Raw genomic sequence first — 7845 nt, 5'->3', positions numbered from 1 at the left:
TAGAGATAATTAACAGCCAGCAGGAAAACACCCTTCCATCCCTTTAAGCTGTGTTTAGGCCAGAAGGAGCAAGGTGAGGTCTGGGAGTTGGTTCTTTTTTTTTAATAGATAGAGTTAATGACATGAAATTCGTGATTTTATTGCTTGCTAAGACATTACCTTGGTGTTTTAGGACGTGACCTTGGTGTTTTAGGACACGACCTTGTTGTTTTCCACCGTTCCTCCACCTTTCCCAGGCATCGCAGCTCCGCTGGCCAAGCGCAGGGATCCCCTCCCAGCCCGGGGAGCATCTCCCTCTTTCCTCCAGGCTGATCCGGCTCTGCAGCTGCCCAAGTAAATAATCCAGTTACCCTGGAGCTGCCCTAAGCCAGAGCCAATTGCCTGCTTGCCCAATTCCTGTTTCCTTCCCAGAAGCGGGCGCTTGGCTCCGTCGTGTTTGCGGCTCTCCCTCTGCCCGAGCAGAACCGGGATGGGATTTTCCTGCCTGCAGAGAGCAAATCCCAAACTGATCCCCGAGCAGCAGCTCTGTCCCAGCTTTCCTGAGGATTTAAAGCCATCCTTCGACCTGGCTGGAGCAGTTTCTGCCTCACCATGTGGCACTCCAGGAGCAGCACTGCCAGGACAATGCCCAGGGCAGGGATTTGTGGCTGTGCAGCCCCTGCAGGGGCTCTGGATGAAGCACAGGGCTTTGGGAACAAGGAGGAGAAGGGGAAGGTCTCGGCAGCGTATGCAAATGGCCAAATTCTCCCTGAGCAGCCACCCATGCGGTATGCAGGATGAATCATGTCCTAACGGAGCGCATTCCTGCTGCTTCGGAGCGCTCCGCAGATGTGCTCCAGGTCACCCTGGGCGAGAAAACCACACACAGCCACGGCTCCTTCCTCCCTGGCAGCCTGTGCACGGATGGAAAAAGGGGGGACGGCACCTTGGGAAGGGTGGGCAGCCGGGTCCCTGAGCCCCTGCCTTTCCCACAGGGCCTGGGATGCTGCAGGGAGGAGGGGGAGCTGCCAAGGCAGTAGCTGGAATGGAGCTGGTGGTGGGAAGGCTCAGGAGATGGGTGGTTTCTCTTGATCCAGCAGGGAGACAGTGCTGGAAGACATCACTTATTATCCTCTATATTTGTCTTGATTTTTCCCTGGTGCCAGATCAGAAGGGGATTTTGCTGCTCCAAGAGGCAGAGGTTGGGTCAGTAAAACAGGATTTTAATATGAGTACTCACAGCTTGGAAAGCAGAGGTCTCCTTCCAGGCTGCATCCCCTGTTGTGGTGATCTCTGGCTGTGGAAATCTCTGGGCTGGAATCTTAGGCCGGTATATGGATACAGATCACATTTTTAATATAAAAATACATTTCAGAAGGAAAATGATTCCCAGAAATAGGAATTCATCTGCCAAGCAACGTGCACATAACCGATTTCACACTTAGAGGTGCCAGAAAGTTCAGGAATGAGACCAACAATAAAAAACCAAAACACGTGTGAAAAATCTACAGCACTAAAGCCAGATTCAATAAAAATAGCACCTAGTTTATATGCTACAGAAGCTGGCACATGCCTGAAAACGCTGAAGGAAAGAGATAAAATGCTCAGAAGTTGCATGCAGTCCAGAGGAACGGAGCAGCCCTGGAGCAGTGCTGATGGTTACTCAATAACTCATGTACGATATTCTCCCCTGTAAGTGCTTCAATTCTCCATCCTGCTCCTTCTCGGGCAGAAAGACCCAATTTGGAATACTTGAGGCTGATCAATAAGCTTTGTTGTGGCAGCCAAAGTGCTTTGTGATAGACCTTGTGCTAGGAAAGGACTCCCAGAATGTCACACCGCAACATTTTCCATCCTGCTCTGCACGCTGGCAGGCAGTGAATTCCATGTTCACGGTATCCCTTGCACTGCCTGCAGCTGTGAGTGCAGCCCCTGAGGCTCACAGGGATGGGGGGAGGCAGGAGGGGAGGGAGGGAGGTGAGGTGGTGTGCCCGGGGCCGTGCAGGGTGGGTGGCACAGGCAGGGTGCACAGCCAGGTCTCTGCCTCCCCCTGTTGCTTTGCCCGCTGGCTCACGGCACCTCCTCGGGAGCCCAATCCCTCTGGGATGCAACATCCCGTGACAGCAGCAGCAGGACTTGCTGCTGACACCACAGCTCAGCTTGCTTTCATTTATTTGCTGTATTTACAGCCACCTTCCCATGCTGACCAATAGCCCTGTTGGTAACTAGACTGGCCCTGGAGCAGCATCCCTGAGCCTCCAAGCACTCAGCCTCCAAAAACTGCTCCTGCCTGGATCTGTAGCTCAGGGTGATGCTCATGCAGGCCCTGGGGGACTCCAGAGCCACCCACTTCCAAATCAAGGCAATCTGAGAAAGGTCTGACTCATGTCCCACCAAGCCCAAGGAGCTGAGGGGGAGAAATGCTCAGGGGAATGAGGATGGGTTAGTCCAGAGCCTGAGGGGGAGAAATGCTCAGGTGAGTGAGGATGGGTTAGTCCAGAGCCTGAGGGGGAGAAATGCTCAGGGGAGTGAGGATGGGTTAGTCCAGAGCCTGAGGGGGAGAAATGCTCAGGGGAGTGAGGATGGGTTAGTCCAGAGCCTGAGCTGTGCCTGCTCTTGCAGGTCCTCAGTCAGTGGCTTCTCAAAAGAACACATTGAGAACAAATGACCATTTGGATTTTACTCATGTCCTAGGGAAAATACTGGAGATTCTGCTATTTACTGCTGCTTGATCAAACCAAGGCAGGCCAGGGGATCAGAAGGCAGTTCTAAAAGTCTACACTCAACACCATCCCAAGCATATTCACAATGCACATACAAATTCACAAGTTGTCTGCATTAAAAAGCATTATCTGTTGTGTTGTACGCATGCAGGTGGAAGTGAGCACTGACCAGATTAAGAATAAAAAATAATATCTTTGTTTTGAGGTCCACTATGAAGTTGTGCAAGAGGTGCAGCCTTTTCTTCTTCTTGCAGGCAACATATATTAGAGCACAGCCCCAAAACTCCAGCACAGACAGGTTCAGATTTGTGACCTGCTGCTGGTAAATGTGCTGTCTCCTTGCTCAGAGGCTGTGGCAGAAGAGCAGGGGCTGAGTGCCCTGTTAGTGCTGCTCTTGGAGGAGAGGCAGACACAATATCAGTAAGACAGAGCTGCAAACTCCGGGGAAGTGACACCACCTGCATGTGCAAGGATTTAGGCACATCACACCCCTGTGTAGGGAAGAGTCACATCAGCTTCTGAGGGCTGCTATGGCATTTCTCCTTTTCCCTCCTAATGTAGTGCTATTCTCCCCTGAGCTTCAAAACATTGAGGTGTTTTTACTGCTTACATCACCCTCAGGGTTTGGTGTCCCCCAGCTTTGCCTAGAAAGCAATGAACTCCAGAGCAGAAAAGTAAGACTCTCTTTTACACATCCACCCACAAGGACTGGGTGCAAGACCACAGCAGGCCCAGCCTCCAGGCCAGTGACCACTGAGGGGCTTCAGCCCTGTAGCATCTTCCCCATGGCATTTTTTGTCTTGTGAACTCCCCAGGATCCACCAGATAAATTCCAAGGGAGGCTTTTAGGGGCTGCTCCCTTTGGCCATCTTCCCCTCAGCCCTGCAGACCTCTTGATATGAGGTGGGACCCAGGACTTACAAAACCAGCAGCACCTGGCAGCAGGCTGCTGATAGCAGCCTATTTTGGGGTCTGGCTTTATCAGGGAGGGCCTGGAAGTGCTCCCAGGAGCACAGGGCATGCTGCATGTTCCAGGCACAGCCTGAGCAGCAGGGCTGCAGCGTGCCTGCTCCCAGGAGAGGTCACACAGCACCTCCGTGGCTCCAGGACACCTCACTGCCCAGCACAGGTGTCAGGAGGACATTTGGCACCTCCTGCCATGCTCAGCAGGTCTCAGTAAATCCCTCCCGGCCTCAGTTTCTTGTGGCTGTTGTGGGGTTTTTTCCTGTGCAAACCAAAGGCAGAGTTAACCTGAGCCTCAAGCTTGGAGAGCTTCATCCCATTCCTTTGGAAAAGTCAGCCCCAGCAAATGAAACTGCTTGAGAGTTGCTCAGGTTTGTGTTTGTTACCCAGTAATGGCAGCAAGAATTGCTCACCTGGGCATGGTGAGAGGCTCCTGCTCCTTCCACATTTCTTCACCAAGATCTGAATCTTTTTCACTTACATTTTGCATCAGTTTGGGTTATGAGGGCAAGTCTTGTTTCAGGTGAATGATGCTCATGACAAACAAGGAATAGTCATTTGGTGGTGGCCTGGAGGACCAGACCCTCAGAATAAAGTACAGGGTAGAGCCTATTTCTGTTCATCTCTTAACTATTCTCAATAATTAGGGTTTTTTTAGAAGCCATAATAAATTAATGTGAAATAAGCAGCTGGTCTGGTCCTCCAGGCCACCACAAATGACTGTTCCTTGTTTGTCGTGAGCATCATTCACCTGAAACAAGACTTGCTTTTGTAACCCACACTGATCCAAAACTTAAGTGAAAAAGATTCAGATCTTGGTGAAGAAGTGTGGAAGGGGCAGGAGCACTTCTCACCATGCCCAGGTGAGCAATTCTTGCTGCCATCACTGGGTAACAAACACAAACCTGAGCAACTCTCAAGCGGTTTCATTTGCTGGGGCTGACTTTTCCAAAGGAATGGGATGAAGCTCTCCTGGCTTGAGGCTCAGGTTGACTCTGCCTTTGGTTTGCACAATGAATGCACAAATGGATGTGAAATCAGCAGCATACTCATAACACTGGAGAGCAGTAAGAGAGTTATACCCAAGCCCAAAACCAGGGAACACTCCTGCTTAGGTTTTTCCAGAGCCACATCCAGTGAAGGAATGCCTCCTGTCCTGCAAGCTCTGCTTCCAGCACAGGCACCCAAAGATGTTTCAGCATCCAGGTCTCCACCCTGTGAAATGTGCACAGCACCATCAGTTCCTCTGTATTTAATAAGCACACCCTCTTCCAACATCCAAGATGTCTCTGCAAACACAGCCTAAAGCTGTGCTGAGTTGAAACACTTGATCAAGAGATCGCTTTGATCAAGAGATGGTGATATTTTGACCTGGAAGCCCAAGACAATCACTGATTCAGAACAATTTCCCACCCACCCTGCAGAGACTTTGCCCAGATCACATTTCCCCAGTTCATTGGGCCATGGAACAGCACCAAAGGCTGGTGGGTGCCAAGCTGTGTCACATCTGATGGCTCTTCCCTTTCCAAGCAGGGTATCATGTCATCAAAGGCAACGAGGCTGGCACGACAGAATTTGAGAATCCCACTTTATAGCTGGTAGAAATTGAATCCCAACAAGTCTGTCAGTAATGATATATATTCCAGGTAATGCAGGATTGAAATCTCCTGGCCCCAAGTCTCAATCTTATACTTGAGCAACAATCTGATTTGTCACCTTTCACAATTTATGGGCTTTGCAATATTTAGTAGATGGTGAGAGAGGGGAAGTAGGCAAAGGAGTTATGGCCACAGCTTCCTGCTCAACTTCATTATTAGGTTCCTGGCTTTAAAATACAAAAATAAATTTGGAGATATTGAAGGTCTCCAAGCCAGAATACATATAAATTTGGGTGTATCACATCTATCTATCTATCTATCTATCTATCTATCTATCTATCTATCTATCTATCTATCTATCTATCTATCTATCTATCCATCCATCCATCCATCCATCCATCCATCCATCCATCCATCCATCCATCTTATCTGCATTTTATCTCAAATCTGGTGTTGCCTCATTCTCTCCAAGCCTTTGGGTCTGATAGCACTTTGTGCAACAAGACACTTCAGGAAAATAAACAAGGGTAAAAAATAGCTGCTATTTTAGAAATAAAAGTAATAAATAGTCTACAAATTCAAGAGAATATATGTCGAAGTTGCCTCTGGGTTCAAATTCCCATAAAATTCAAAATTAGGCTTTTGAATTAATTTCCTAGACTATTGCAGTATAATCACTGAACCTAATAGCTGATTTAAAATTAAAAAAAAAATCAGTATAACTCAAGCTAGAGACACATTTCACTGACCTAAAAACCAACCCCCCAAAAATAACATACAAATGCATTTCCTAAAATCAGCACTGTAAAAGCAGTTCTGTTTTCAAGGAGTTCCAGCCAATTCACTCTACATCCCTGTGTAACAGAGGATTTCCAGAGCACCCTGCTGCTGGCAGCTCTCAGGGCTGGCAGCACACACCAGGCCATGGCAGGTTACTGATTACCAGCTCCACACCACACCTCAGCACATCTCTGCACACAAACTGCATTTTGGTTCATCCATAATTAGCACAAAGCAAATGGCCCCCAGCTGTAACAAATGGTTTTCAGCTCAGTTATCACCCACAGCAAGGACCAGAGGAAACTTCAAGGGCTGTGGGAAAGGAGGCAGAAAAGGGAGAGGAACTTTCTTGAAGTGGCTTTTATTGGCTGCCACCCTCAGCCCTGGCCCTGGAAAAATCCAAAGTGTTTGTTCTCCCAGAAAAACCAAATCAAAATTGGGGATTTTTATTTGCTGCAACCTAACAAGGTGTTGCAAGAAGAAAAATCACTGGGCTGCTCAGCTCATTCTGCCTCAAAGCTTTGGCCTAAAACAGAAATTTGAAAGGCTAATGGTGCTCTTCCTTCAGTCCTGGCTATAATGAGTGTTTAAATGTTCCAAATACTTGTATTTTTGCAAAATAACAGGAAGCACCAAGAGAAAGATGAGTTACACTTTATTTGTCAAGCCCTGCTCAGAGGCAGCTTGAACTGTAACTATCACAAGATTAGCTGATGTTAATCACTTGGAACCAAAAGTCCAGTTCCTAAATACCTGGATTTCTATCTCCCCATCAGTACAACAACAGCAACAGCAATCCCCTTCTCCATGGCAAGAGGCACAGCCAGACTGGTGTTCACCCATCTGGAATAGCACAGTCAAAATACTGAGGCCAGACCCTGCTAATCAAAGACATTTATTTATAAATATATACGTAAAAATATAAAAATATATTCTATAATAATATATAATACATAATACATAATATATGTTATATGTTAGATATTATATATTATGTTATATATTATATATTATGTATTATATATTATATATTATATATAATGTTATATATTATATATTATTTATTATTTATTATATATTATTTATTATTTATTATTTATTATATATCATATACTATATATTATATAGTATATAGTATATATAATGTAATATATATTTGTTTTATTTCTAATTATTATTTATTTATTTATAAATATATAAATATACAAATATAAATATTAATAAGCATATATTAAAATATTTATTTAATTGTATAGTATCTATTTACATATATTATATATTATATTTTCATATGTAATATCTATTTTTATATCATATAACCTGAAATATTATATTGTATTATATTATATTATATTATATTATATTATATTATATTATATTATATTATATTATATTATATTATATTATATTATATTATATTATATTATATTATATTATATTATATTATATTATATTATATTTACATAATATATGAAACTTTGAGCTTACACAGATGACTGCTCTGAATTGTCCTGGGTGCTCAATCTCTCCCTAAGCTGTGCCAGGGCCTCCCACCTCCCTGTCCCTGCCCAGCTCCTGCACACTGGTACCAGGAGCAGGGCACAGGAACTCTGCCCTTCCCTTTGGGGAGCCCTTTACCTCCCCACTTCAGTGACATTGGACCAGTTCTGCTCCTCTTCACTCCACGTGCAGAGCAGGGAAAGTTATTTTTCACAGAAATGTGGAATGGTTTGGGTTGGAAGGGACCTTAAAACTCATCTCATCCCGTAGGTGGGGACACTCTCCAGCAGACCAGGCTGCTC

Source organism: Melospiza melodia, chromosome 6 (assembly GCF_035770615.1).
Source record: "Melospiza melodia melodia isolate bMelMel2 chromosome 6, bMelMel2.pri, whole genome shotgun sequence".
NCBI classification, from domain to species: Eukaryota; Metazoa; Chordata; class Aves; order Passeriformes; family Passerellidae; genus Melospiza; species Melospiza melodia.
The sequence above is the reverse complement of the archived record's forward strand: the minus strand, read 5'-3'. Positions refer to the sequence as shown.